Here is a 15426-nt window from a genome sequence, read left to right as displayed (position 1 = left end):
GGGCAGGGCCTAGAAAATCACATTCAAGACTGGTTCTTCTTGAAATTCTCTTTAAGCCAACACTCTCTCTTTGACTTTAAGTCAAAACTCTCACTCTTTCTTCTCCAAGAATAATGATTGAGGTACTCATATTTTGAGCAGGTCTTATAATTAGTCAAAAACAATGAGAACACAAGGCATGTATCACCATTACTCTTTGTGAAAGTGCACAAAATCATCACTATTAGTCATTACAAAATTATTCAGGAAAAGGCATTGGAATATAATAAAATTTCTATTATTTACAATTCCTTATTTGTCATTCAATCACAATATACATGTTATAGTGTTTCAGAGTTGCAAACTCATATTCCAGTAGGAAATAAATTTACTAGCTAGAGTCTACCATTTATATATAGATATTTTTGTCTTCAGACCTACAATGTATAGTCCAATAGATAAATGTTAATATTACTGTCACGGGAGGAAGTTACAAATATACAAAAAGAGAAGTATAGAATGAACCCTGTGGTGCTAGATTGGAGTCAGAAAGAACATGTTTATACTAAATATACATTAAGATGCATATATACAGAAATAATTAAAGATAGAGAGAGAGATACGCAAGGGTTTGAATACATACACATATTTCCTACCTCTCTCCACTGAGAGGGCCTAAAAGCAGTGACACTCTAGTAGCAATGAACACATCCAGCACCCAGATCTTGGTTTCTGAATAACATTCTCTAATAACAGGCACCTAGAGCTCCTTGGAGAAGTGATTCATTTTGGGGCTGGACCAGGTAATCACAAAATTATCCTGAAGCATCTTGTAGTGTCAGAAAGTAAAAACTGATGGTTAAAAAACAAGATGGAGTCAAGGTTAAAAAGTCCCAGGATCCAACCTGAGAGTTCTTAAGGACCAAAGCTGGATCTATTTGAGGAATAAAGTAAACAATCATACTATTGGATTATAACCCAAAGAATAAAGTAAACATCCATGAGGCCATATTGTCAAAAGTATAGGGAAAAGACAGGACAAATATTCCCTGAGAAGAATTTCAAAAATACGTATCTACATAACTCCTCTCAAGGAGATAGAGCTTAATTCCTCTCCCCTGGATTTAGTGACTTGATTCCAAAGAACTCAGTATGGAAAAGGAAAAATAGTAAATTTACAATGGAGAACCAAATACCACGTTAACCAAGTGATCAGCGTTAACATTACCAGTGATAAGTCATGTTGATATCATGTAGATCTTGATATTATAGATACTTCACTATACATCATTCTTCCCAAAACCTGTAACCCAGTCTATAAATGAGAAAGCATCATACAAACCCAGATAAGGGCATTCTACAACATATCTCGCCAATACTCTTCAAAATTGTTATAGTCAGTAGAAAAAAAAAAGGACAAAGACTGTGAAATTGTCACAGATCAGAAGAGACTAAAGAGACATATCAATGAAATGCACTGTGGCTTCCTAAATTTGGTCCAGAAATAGAAAAATGATATTAATGGTAAAACTGCTGGAATCCAAATAAAGTCAGTTTTTTACTAACAGTGTTGTTACTAAAGTTCATTTCTTAGTGTTAGGAAATCCACCACGGATACGTAAGATGTTTAAACTGGGGGAATTTGGGTGAAGGGTATATACAGGAATCCTCTGCATTCTTTGCAACTTTTCTATAAATCTAAAATTATTTTAAAATTAAAATTTTATTTACAAAAAGCACAAATTCCTCAACCCACAAAAGAATGTAATATTTGATTTTATGTAAATAACCTCTCTATAGATTTGGAAACGTATGTTCTTCATTTCTATACATATGAAAGCACATTTGCACACACATTTGTCTTTCAGAGAGATGGACAAAAGTCCCACTTCATACTCAGGGGGGAATCCTCATTGTGTTATCTTGGTGGGATGCAGTACCCAACCGCCCACTACCGAAGCCACAAAGAGAGAAGCTCTGCCCCTACATTCCTTGGCAAACAGAAGACGTGCACATTGACTTGACTCAGCCAATCTCATACTCCTACCTGAGATTTAAATCTGGACCAAAGGATGCAAACATAACGGGAGAGCTGAGAACCATTTACAGAGCTGCAGCTGTGTCCAGGGACTGTTTCAGTTGTAAGAATAGTGTGCAGACCCTGCAGCATTATGCTCAGACTGTTCCTCTGAAATACATTCTGTTCTGGGCCCCTGGAGTTGCTTTAGTTCTGCCTATTCTCCAACTCTGGATTTATAATCTTACACCAAGTCTCTGAATCCCCAATATTCTTTCTAACTCCTTTTCTCTTTAACAGATCTACAGTCACTTTCTATTGCTTTAAACATAAACCCTCACACAATATTTTTTCCCATATAGATAAACCAAAGCATTGACTAACTGACAACATACATATGTGTAAAATTGGTTAAATTCTAAGTTAGAAATATGAATGAAAATTGCAAAAAAAAAAAGGGTTTAGAGTGTTTTAATTCAATTAATCATTAATCTATTCTCTTGATCTATGTCTTTGTTTATTGATCTTCCTCATATGAGTAAAATCATACAGTATTTGTCTTTCTCTATCTGACTTCTTTTGCGTAACATAATACCCTAAGGACCAGAGGGGAAGGGCTAGAAGGAGAGCAAAAGGAGTAAAGGGGAGCATGTGTATGGTGATGGAAGAAAACTAGAATTTTGGTGGTAAACACAACGCAGTCTATATAGAATCTGAAATATAAGCATGTACGTCTGCAGTTTACACAATTTTATAAACCAATGTGACCTCAATAAAATAATTTAAGAAAAATCAATTAATCATTGAAATTTGTTACAAGCTTCTTTGTACCTCACTTTCCAAAAGAGAATAATCTCCCTTCATTTCTGGCAAGCAATTATTGTTTTCCCATTAATAAGTCCTATTTCATGTAACATAAACTTGTTTGCTACAACTTTGGATTTTTGCCACTGGAAATTATTAGATATAAATTGTGAGCAGTTATATTTCTTGAAAAATGTGTGTAAACCTAATGAAAAGGACATTGTTCAGTTCAACTTACATCTTTGGCTAAGTGAGAAAATCAGCAAAAATTCTCTCCAAAAGCAACTATAAACTTGAACAAAATTGGCAAAAACAGTGGATTCAGCACTGTGGAAATCAACCAAAGATACACAATAACCTGAGAAATGTTGATGCTTTAAAAAGTGATGAACTTTAGGTAAGAACAGTGGGAGTCTGTGGCATTTTTGCTTAGGGCTTATCCCACCAACACTCATCCTCCCAAGCTTGGTAGATGCAGAGGTTCTACAAGGGTGGAGTAGGCCATGAGGTCTAGTAGCTGTGCTGCCACTGACGAAGGATGTTCACTCAGTTCTGAGCAGTAGGCAACAACCACAACAAGTGGCATAGTTGTGGATATGTTATTCTCTCCCTATCAGGAGAACAGAGAGGGTCAATGATTCTACTAGCCTGAGGTTGTCGTCACGCTTAGAGCAAGCACATTCTAGGCTGACTCTACAGGGAGGCACAGCAGAGATCAGAGAGAATCCAAGTTACCCATGCATTCCTGGCAGATCTTGAGGCTGCAAGCGTTTACATAGGAGATTCAAAAGGATACAGTGTAGAGTAAAAACTAGGGGTATATTTGAACATGGCTTGAGCTTTGAACTCACTCCCCTACTTTCCACAGATACCTCAGCAGATGTCAGAAGCATTACTGATTCAACATGTTTGATCTCGATTTCTGTCCAATCCTTGGCTGACTACTTAAATATGCTGACGTGGGAGTGATCCCTCAAATTTCAGGTTTAAGGAATTGAGCAAGAACTTTTAAAAATCTCAGTGGACTGATATCTCACTCCAGCCAAGCTGGAATATGCTGTCTCTCCTTAATTTTTCTTCTTAAAACTGAAAAATCCTGGATATAACATAAGAAACAAACATAGGAAGACTCTAAAAGGTAAAAAGAAGATAGACTACCAAGTAATCTCAGGAGTTGAGGATTACAGGTGGTGAGTTCCCTGGGATTTATTTTTGCCTCCTATGTATCCCAGATGGTACACTGGGGAAACCTGAAACCTCAAACTACCAAAGACACAACCCCCCACCCAAAAGCTTTTCTCTGACCAAAGGAATTAAAAAAGAATAGCATAGTAGAATAGAAAACATTTTCTTTATAATACCCACCCTAAAACAGCCAAAATTTAAAAGAAAATCTGTCCCTGCACCCATGTCAGCAAGGCTATGTAGAAAGCTAAATTCCTACCCTCTGCTTGATGGTAGCAAGAGCTGCTCTGATTTTCTTGCAGGGGTGACATCAAGAAGGCCAAGTGGAGACTGAATTTCTGCCTGTTGTCTTCAATAGGAAGTGGTAATCTGATACCCCCACCAGCCTGATGTATACGTGGTTGAGCAACAATCTGAACTTCCTCCTCTACTCAGCAGCAATAGAGTTGAACAAAGTGATGCTAATTGGCACTACACATTCCCTACTGGTGTAGTGTCTGTGGGCCCAAGTGGGGAACTGAGATTCCATCATGCTCAATAGTAATGAACTGGAAAAAGACTGTGTAAGACAGTGCTAGTTGTTATACTTATTCCCAATCCTTACTGTTGTAATAGGGACAACGTGGGTCCCAACAAATAGAGTCCATCAGGGAGCTAGACTTTTACCCCTCACCTAGCAGCAATGAAGTGCTGTCAGTCAGTGTTTCGTTTTGGCTGAGGAGGTGTCAAAGAGCTGAAGTGGTACATGTGACAGTAACGTGGTACAAGTCAGCACTCCAACTTAACTGGAGTGATGTTCAGGGCTCAGCAGGGATCTTAATATCCAGACCCAATTGGACCTGCACACTAACCTAAACAGGGTGATTGCTTGCTAAAAAAGAAAATCAAATGAGATTCATAGTCCCACAAACTAATTCACAAAGTGTATACAATGTAAATCACTCATCATGTCAATAACAAGGACCACCACAACTTGAAAATGAAAATAGAATCAATAGATGCCAACATGGAGATGACTCAGATGTTTGGATGATCTGACAAGAATTTTAAAGCAGCAAACATAATAATGTTCAACAAGCAATTACAAAACTCTTGAAAAATATGAGAAAATTAAATATTTTTGCAAAGAAGTAGAAAATATAAAAAAGAACCAAATGGGACGCTTGCTTCTGGGAAGTTGGAGAAGATAGACTTCGCCGTTTCCGCACACCAATTACAACTAAAAAATCTAGACATTATTTATAAGACAAATATAAGAAGATTCTTAAAGGTAGAGAGGAGAAGGTAGACTGGCTAGGGTACTAAGGCCCCAAGTGAAAACACAAAGGTCAGTTCCCTAACTTTACTTTTTGCCTCATATACCCCAAACTTGGAGCTAGAGAAGCTGGCAACAAAAATTGCCAGTAAGCACAAATATTAAAAAAATAAAAAAGTTTGCTCTCTAGGCAAAGGACTAGGATAAGGACAGCCTAGAAAAACAGAAACTTTTAGAAAATAAAAGCTCTACTTCAGCCAAATACTGCAGAAAATCTGGTTCCACCCACTTCCATGGAAGCAAAGATTGAGTGGAATGCATATACCTTACCCTCAAGGCTACAATAAATTTTATCACACACACACATGCGCACGCGCGCGCGCACACACACACACACACACTGGAGAAGTGTCAGAGGAGGCCTAGTCGAAAGTCAGGACATTTACCATCATTCAACAGTAATGACACCACCCCCAGCACAGTGTCAGTGGAGAACAAGTGGATAGCCAGAAATCCCATTCCCAACCAGCAGTAATTAGGAGTTTCCTCTCTTGAATTTCAACAAAGAATGAGTGGGAAACATAAACTTCTAATTCAATCTGCAGTAATAAGATAATTCTCTCCCTTCCTCTGCTGGATCAGTGTTAGAAAAAGCCATGCAAAATGTAAGATTTAAATAAGATCCAGAGTCTCATAATATAATATATAAATGTTCAGGCTTCAATCAAAAAATATTCATCATACCAAGAACTGAGATGATTATACACTTAATGAAAAAAGACAATTTATTGATGCCAATGAGATGTCAGAGATTTAAAACTATCCAAAAACCATTATAAACATGCTTCAATGAGCAATTATGAACACGCTTGAAACAAATGAAAAATAGAAACTCTCAGCTAAGAAATAGAAAATCTCAGCAAAGAAATAGAAGACATAAGGAAGAGCCAAATGGAAATTTTAGAGCTAAAATTAGTAAGTTAGTGAATGGACTCAACAGGAGAATGGATGAGGCAGGAAAGAATCAATGAACTGGAAGATAGAACAATAGAACTCACACAATCTGAACAGTATACAAAAAAGAAACCGCAAAAAAATGGAAGAATCTCTGGGACCAGTCATACTATAACAAAATATCTAATATTGGTGTCACCAGAGTCTTGGAATGATAAGAAAAAAACATCAGGGCTGAAAAAGTGCTTAAACAAATAAAAGCTGAAACTTCCCAAATTTGGCAAAAGACACAAATGTACAGATTCGAGAAGCTGAGTGAAGCTCCAACAGGAAAACCCAGAAAAAATCCATGCCAAAGCACATGACAGTCAAACTTATAAAAACTAAAGACAAAGAAAAAAATGCAGCAAAAGAGAAAGGATACCTTAACTATAGGTGAAAAAACAATTTGAATAACCATGGATTTCTCATCAGAAATCATGGAAGTCCAAAGGAAATGGTATAACATTTCTGAAGTGCTGAAAGAAAAGAATCGTCAACCCAGAATCCTATATTCAGAGAAAATAATCTTTAGGAATGAAGGGGCAAATCACAATATTCCCGAATAAAGGACAAGTGACAGAATTTGTTATCATGATCCCTATACTCGAAGAGTAGCTAGAGAAAGTCCTCTAAACAGAAAACAAATGATAAAAGAAAAAAAAAATTTTAAATACCAAGAAGGAAAAAAACATATGAAAAGCAAAAATACAGGGAAATGCAATAGATTCTCATTCTTCTCTTGAATTTTCTAAGTTATGTTTGACAGTTGAAGCAAAAATTATAACACTGTCTCATGTGGTTCCAAACAACACATAGGGGAAATATTTAAGACAATTATAAACAGGAGAGGGTAAAAAGATGTAAAGGAAAGTAGGTTTCTATACTTTACTTGAACTGCTAGACTGTGATATGTTATGTAATTATAATATAATATCTAGAAAAGTATTGTAAAAAGCTATGCAAAGAAATAAACTTAGAGTTGGGTATTTATCCAAAGAACTTGAAAACACCAATTTGTAAAGGTACATGCACCCCTGTGTTCATTGCAGCGCTATTCACAATAGCCAAGACTTGGAAGCAACCTAAGTGCCCATCAAGGGACGAATGGATAAAGAAGCTGTGGTATATATACACAATGGAATACTACTCAGCCATAAGAAACGATGAAATCCAGCCATTTGTGACAACATGGATGGACATTGAGGGTATAATGCAAAGTGAAATAAGTCAGAGGGAGAAGGTCAAATACCATATGATTTCCTTCATTAAGTAGTCGATAATAACAACAATAAACACACACATAGGGACAGAGATTGGATCAGTGGTTAACAGAGGGGAAGGGGAGAGGGAGGAGGGTGAAAGGGATAATTCGGTACATGTGTGTGGTGATGGGTTGTAATTAGTATTTTGGTGGTGAACATGATGTAATCTATGCAGAAATAGAAGTACAATGATGTACACCTGAAATTTTTACAATGTTATAAACCAATGTTACTGCAATAAACAAAAAATTAAAAAAAAAAAGAAATAAACTTAGAAACATTATAGAGAAATCAAAGTGGAATTCTAAAAGAATTTCAGGTAACCAACAGAAAGGCAGGAAAAAAGAGAACAGAAATGAAAAGCAGAGAGAACAAACAGAAACAAAATATAAAATGGCAAGTGTAATCTCAAATATATCAATAACTACATTTTATATAAATGATCTAAATACATGAATTAAAAGACAGAGATTGGAATCATGAATTAAGAAAACATAACCCAATTAATGCTGTCTACAACCTACCAACTTCAAATATACTGACATAGGGAAGTTGAAAATAAAATACTGGAAATAACTTTGTCCTGAAAATATTAATCAGATGAAAGTCGGGGTGGCTATATTTACATCAGATAAAATAAACTTCAGAGAAAAGAAAATTATCAGAGATAAAGACATACATGATACATAATGATAAAAGAGTCAATCTGCCAGGAACACATAGCAATCATAAATGTGCATGCACAAAGAACAGAGCTGAAAAATATGTGAAATAAAAACTGATAGAACTAGGGGCCGGCCCAGTGGCATAGCAGTTCTGTGCACGCACTCTGCTTCTGTGTCCTGGAGTTCACGGGTTTGGATCCTGGGCGCGCACCAACCCATCGCTTGTCCAGCCATGCTGTGGTGGCATCCCATAAAAAGTACAGGAAGATGGGCACAGATGTTAGCCCACGGCCAATCTTCCTCAGCAAAAAGAGGAGGATTGGCATCAGATGTTAGCTCAAGGCTAATCTTCCTCACACACACACACACACACACACACACACACACACACAAAAACTGATAGAACTGAAAAGATAAATAGACGAATATACAATTATGGTTGGAGACTTCAACACTTTTCTCTCAACAATTGGTAGAATAACTATACAGAAAAATCAGTAAGGACGTAGAAGTCAACAAAACAATCAACCAATAGGATCTAAATGACATTTATACAATATTTACTCAATGACAAAGAACACATATTCTTTTCAGGCATCTGTGGAAGATATACTAACATTTTTCATATCCTGGGTCGTAAAACAAATTTCAACAAATTTAAAAGAAGTGAAATTATACAGAATGTGTTCTAGGACCACAATGAAATGAAACAAGAAATCAGTGATAGAAAGATAACAGTAAAATCCCCAAAAACATGGAAACTAAACAACACACTTCTAAGGAGTCCATGGAAAAATACATTGAAGACTTCTGATTTCAGATTAGACATATAAAGAGGTTAGAAGACGGCACACCCATCATTACAAGAAAAATCTAGACGAACTGGAAATCATATACTTTTCTTGGACCCATCAGAGAACTGATGTTGAATAGAAAATTGTCACTGTGAGATATGATGACAGGCTCATTCAGAGAGACACAGCCAAGACCACCTTACTAGAGCAGCCATTGAAGCAATAAACTTGTAGAAATGCTTAAATGTTGCTTTTGATGAATTTCTGGAGACTCTAGAAACCCCAACAGGTTCTCATAGTGAAGATCTAAGAAAGAGCCATCAGGGCTCTGACAGGAGAGGGAAAAAACGATAACTGTGAAATGTACCCCGAGCCTTCTCCATAACACAGTCCTATGCTCCAAGAAAAAAGGCTTTGCCAGAGCATTTTCCAGGTTGGGAAGAGGACATACCTTCTACTCCAGACCGCTCTCGTGTTCCTATCCTCATCAAAGGAAAAATAAATAGTCATCAGGGGTCAGAGCATCAAGGAAATAGGTTGAAAATGCAGCCAGGGAAGAGAGTAGAGGACCAAGGAAATAAAAAGGCTATAACACTGGAGAAACATATGTGCAAGTCACAAGCCCACTTAAACACTGAGATTAGTCAGGTGATTATAAAATACTCCCACCCCTACACATGGCACTACCATGCCAAAAGAAGTCCAGTGTAATCAGTGGATTACAGCTGAAAGATTTGCAAGATGAAGACACTCTCTGAGGAGGAGTACTTATGGAAGGCCGGAGTCAAATATGGGAAAACAAACTTGAAATTAGCCAGAATACCAAAAATTCTTACATTCATAGCCATTTACCAAAGTTGTTAGTACCTGACACAGCATATCTGACTTTCAACAAAAAATTATAAGGCATGACAAAAGTCCAGACAGAAAAACAAAGTCTGAAGAAATAATGCAAGCCATGGAAGTATACTCAGTTAAGAATCAGATGTAGAAATTATCGAATATAAATTTAAAATAACTATAAGGAGTATGTAAGGGCTCTAAGGGAAAAATAGACAACATGCAAGAATAGATGGGTAATACAAACAGAGAGATTGAAACTCTAAGAAAAATTCTCAAAATAAAATGCTAGAAATAAAAGGCACAGTAACATAAAGGAAGCATTCCTTTTATGTGATCAACAGAACTTAATGCAGTTTATAAAAGAGTCAGTGAGTTTGAAGATAAGTCAATAGAAACTTCTCAAACTCAAATCCAAAAAGAAAAAGGAGTGAAAAAATATAACAGAACATCCAATAACTTTGGAACAGTTTCAAAAGTGAAAAATATGCATAATTGGAATATCAGAAGGATAAGAGAGAGTGGAGAAGAAGAAATATTTGAAATAATAATGGTTAAGGATTTTCTAAAATGAATAACAGACATGAAACCACAAATCTGAGAATCTCAGAGAACTTCAAGCAAAATAAATACCAAACTTACACACACACACACACACACACACACACACACACACAAGTAGGCTTATATTCCAACAGCAGATAATTAAATACAAAGAGACAATCTTGAAAGAAGCCAAAGGTATCCCTGTACCTATAGGGAACAGGGATAATAACTACAGTACAACTCTCATCAGAAACATTCAATCAAGAAAAGAGTGGAGAGAAATGTTTAAAGTGTTGAAATAAAAAAAAATCAACAACCTAGAATTCTGTATCCAATAAAATTGTCCTTCAAAAGTAAAGGTGGAATAATTACTTTCTCAGAGAAACAAAATCTGAGAAAATTTGTTGCCAGCAGACCTGTCTTGCAAGAGATATTAAAAGAAGTACTTCAGGGCCAGTCCAGTGGTGTAGTGGTTAAGCTCATGCACTCCACTTTGGTGGCCTGGGGTTCGCAGGTTTGGATCCCAGGCATGGACCTATGCACGAGTCATCAAGAGATGCTGTGGCAGCACCCCATATACAAAACAGAAGAAAAAGGGCACAGATGTTAGCTCCAGGCCAATCTTCCTCAGCAAAAAGAGGAAGATTGGCAATGGATGTTAGCTCATGGCCTATCTTCCTCACCAATAAAAGAAAAAAGTTCTTCAGGAAAAGGAAAATAATATAAGTCAGAAGCTTGAATTGACATAAAGAAAAAAAGAGCATCAAAGAAGGAATAAATAGAGGTAAAATAAAATGTTTTATTTTTCTTATTGTTAATCTAAAAGATAACTGTGTATTTAAAATAATAATTGTAACACTATATTGGTGATTATAACACAGATCAGTGAAATGAATAACAACAATGTTATAATGGACAGGAGGGAAGAAGTAAAAATATTCTAAGGTACCCACACTGCACATGAAGTGGTATAGTGTTATTTGAAGGTGGACTTAGATTAATTTAAAATGTGTACTGTAAACTATAGGGTAACCAATATAAATATTTTAAAATCAGAATAATTGATATACTAAGAGAGAAGATAAAAAGGAATAATATAAAATGCTCAATTAAATCTGGAGAATAAGAAAAAGGAGGAAAAGAATAAAAAGTACCAAAGAACAGGTGGAAAAGTAGAAAGCAGTTATAAACATGATACATAATTAATCCAAGTATATTAATAATCACTTTAATGTGAATGGTCTAGATACTTCAATAAAATGACAGAGATTTTCAGAGTGGATAACAAAACAAGCCAAATCTGTATGCTGCTGTAAGAAACTCATTTTAAGTATAAAGACTTAGGTTAAAAAAAAGATGGAGAAATATATACTATGTTATAACAGTCAAAAGAAAGCTAGAGTAGTTATTTTAATTTCAGAAAGCAGACATAAGAACAATGAAGTTTATCAGGGACATTTAATCTTTAGTTTAATTAAAGAAAGGCATTACCGTGTTGATGCAAATAATCCATAAATGGTCTATAAATCAAAATTGAGATGAGTTTATTATGAACCAACCCTGAGGACCATATAGCCCAGGAGAGTTCTTTCACAAAGGAAGGGAGCACCCCAAAGAAGTGGGGGTGTACAGAGTAGTTATATACTGTCAAAGAGAATGTATCACATATGATTGGAATGACCCGCTTACAATAGTCACGAGATTGCTTTTCTGGCATTGCAATTAAGTGAACACAGCAGGTCAGTGGTTGCAAGGTGAGTGGTCACAAGTTGAGCAAAGCAGGTCAGCAATCAATCCTTAGTTTAGGGAGAGATGCTTACCCTTAAGGAAATGCCAATGTTGGGGAAGTTACATACTTGTCTTTAAGGGCATTGTTCTTATCTTTGTGAAATAGTAAATACTTAAAGCAGATAAACAAAGCAGCTCGATGGCCACATCAGGCCCTTTAGGAAAAACAGGTTCAGGCCAAATTAGTTTTACACAAATGGCTTCCTCATATATTCCAATATATCCTATTGCTTGTCATTTATTTACCAACAGAATGATAAAGATTGAACAGGTAGAAAAATCAGTAAGGAAACATATTACCTGGACAGCAAATCAACTTAATCTCATTTAAATTTATAGAATTGGGAGATGGAATATCATCCAACAACAGTTTTAAACACATTTTTCTCAAGCTCACATGGAACAAGGATAGGTTTTGTCAGGAGAGAGGGAGAATCTCCCTCTGCCCTTTTCCTTAAGGTTCTTATGGCTGACCAAATAATTAACAAGACAGGTTAGCGGGAGAAAATAATACCAAGTTTAATAACATGTATACATGGGAGGGACACTGCATTTCTCAACACAATAGAAGAAATTCTCAGCTTAAATACCATGTTCAGCTAAAGACAAAGGAGGATGTTGGGGATGGGGGAGTCAGTTACAGGAGATTACCAGTAAAGCACAGTAAACAAGAGTAAGGTTATTATGCAGATTTAAGGCCTCACCTTCCACATTGATAAGTTTCTAGAAATGAGGTCATCCTCCCTCTTCCCAATACAGAGAGGGAGATACCTTTACAAATGGAGATTTCCCTTATAAATGTATATGTCTGTCTGGCAACTCCTCGCAGGGCCCATCCAGAGAATGTGGCCAGAGACAGAACTTCCGATAAGAGGGGCTTGTTGGTGCCTTTTCTATTCTAACATCTATTTTACATTATATTACAGCCATCAGATAGAAGATCTGTTCCAGGAAGGAGTTACTGTGTCAAATTCTTTAGGCAGTTAGTGGGGGAGGTCAAATGTCCATGAGAGAAAACAATCAAGGTAAAGAGATATATTTCACAGTGGCCAAATCTTGACCTCCCACAGTTTCTATCCCTCCTCACCCAGACTGCTGATTAAACCAGCATAGTTTAGATGCCTGGGACCAGCTAAGAACAAAGGAAAGGGGCAGGCGGCTTGCTGCAGCCAGCAGAGCTCTGGCTTCTGCCCTGGAAGGGAGGGAGGGGAGTGGAGCATGCCTCCAAGATACCGGCTTTCCAAGACTGGTCCTATAACCTGGATTCCAGTAAAATTTGCTCAGAAAGTCATAACTCTGCACAAACATAAAAATATTTACTTCCTGACATCTTGATGAGCGTTATTTTTGATAGGGTCTAGAAATTCAAAGTGAATTAAGGAAAAGATTCAAATAAAATGTGATTAGTCTTTCAGTAAAAGGAAGTTGAATAGGTATGTCTTTTGAGCATCAAATTTGATATTACTATAATTGGCATTAAATGAGATGGTTATACCATGAATTCAACTCTTTTTAAAAATATTTCTCGGGGCCAGCCCGATGGCGTAGTGGTTAACTTCAGCATGCTATGCTTCCGTGGCCCAGGTTCATGGGTTTGGATCCCAGGTGCAGATCTATACCACTCAGTAAGCCATGCTGTGGAGGCAACCCACATACAAAATAGAGGAAAGATTGGCACAGATGTTAGCTCGGGGCCAATCTTCCTCGAGCAAAAAGAGGAAGATTAGCAACAGATGTTAGTTCACAGCCAATCTCCCTCACAAAAAAAAAAATCATAGTATTTAGTAAATACTTCATGTATTAGAAAATTTCATGTGTTTAGTAAAAATAAATATTTCATGTATTAGTTGGCTAGGTACACCACAACAAAATACCACAGACTAGGTGGCTTATAGAACAGAAATTTCTCACGGTTCTGAAAGCTTGATGTCCACGAGTCAGCAGGCTTGGTTTCTTCTAAGGCAGTACTCCTAGGCTTGCAGATGGCCACCTTGTCCCTGGGTCTTCACATGGTCTTTTCTCTGTGTGCACACACTCATGCCCCTGATGTCTCCCTGTGTGTCCAATTTTCCTCTTCTCAGCTGAAATGTCACCTCCTCAGAAAAGCCCTTCCTGACCACCCAATCTAAAGTGACCACACAGTTACTCTCTGTATCTTCACTTTAGTTTAAGACATCTGCATAGCATTTTTCTGATCTATTGATATGCGTCTGTCTATTTGCTCATCTGTCTCCTCCCCCTGCCCACTTGCGCCCCAGCTCCACCTAACTGTAGATAGTTCACCCTATGAAAGCACAGACATTGTCTGTCTTGTCAGCACTTTATCATTAATGTTTAAACACAGAGCCTGGTACAGCATGGGTATTTAGTTTCTATTTATTGATTAAATAAACAACATCATTTGTATCCCATAACCTCTGAAACAAAGGGAGGATGAAAATAATAAAGGGAAAATGCTGACCGCTATTGTCTTAGAGTTTTTAATGTCTCTTTGTGGAAAGGACAAAAAATTCTTTGCTAATAATTGGTAAACATTTCTAGTAAAATTCTTTCCAATGAAGACATAGCATGTACTATTACCCATATTACCTGCCCTGAAGTCCCAAGAAGTAAAACCCAGTGCAGCTTTCCTTTTTTCTCCTGACTGCTGTAAATGCCTATCTTAGTTTCCTGTCCTTAGGAACAGGGATCAGAAGAAAATCTCCTTTTACCACGTTCCCGTGAGACTAAAGTAAGAGACCAAGAGACTGGGGAGAGAAGAGCATCTCCCTATATTTCTCCCCTTTTAGGAAACAAAGGAATTTCCCAAAAAAAAGCCCCTACAGCAATCAAAAAGACAACCCTCAGCTCCTCAAATTCAATAGTTTTTCAATAGAAATTTATTAAATAATTGAGTAAATGACTGAATCTAAAGTCCACCAAAGTCTGTATCTCCATGACAAAGCTTCACAGGAATTCTAGACATTTCGCAGTCAAAATTCCCACAAACTTACCATTTCTGAATTTATTTGTCCATCAACCTTTTCTACATAATACCTTATAACTTCTGAAAATAAGCTGGAGAATGACAAGCAAACTACTTTCCCTTTCTTTGAAAGAATGAAGGACTGATCCTCTTCTTTCTTATATTGTCTTTGTGAGGTGATTTATATAATTAATTTAATTTACCCTATTATTAAAATCATTTGCATTTCTATTTTGAATTCGTGCTATTCTCTGCATAGCTTTATATATTGTGTACAGGATTTGGCATCTATAACTAACACAGATTCCATTTACGAGAATATTTTTTTCT

Source organism: Diceros bicornis, chromosome 7 (assembly GCF_020826845.1).
Source record: "Diceros bicornis minor isolate mBicDic1 chromosome 7, mDicBic1.mat.cur, whole genome shotgun sequence".
Classification (NCBI taxonomy): Eukaryota; Metazoa; Chordata; class Mammalia; order Perissodactyla; family Rhinocerotidae; genus Diceros; species Diceros bicornis.
Note: the sequence above shows the minus strand (reverse complement) of the source record.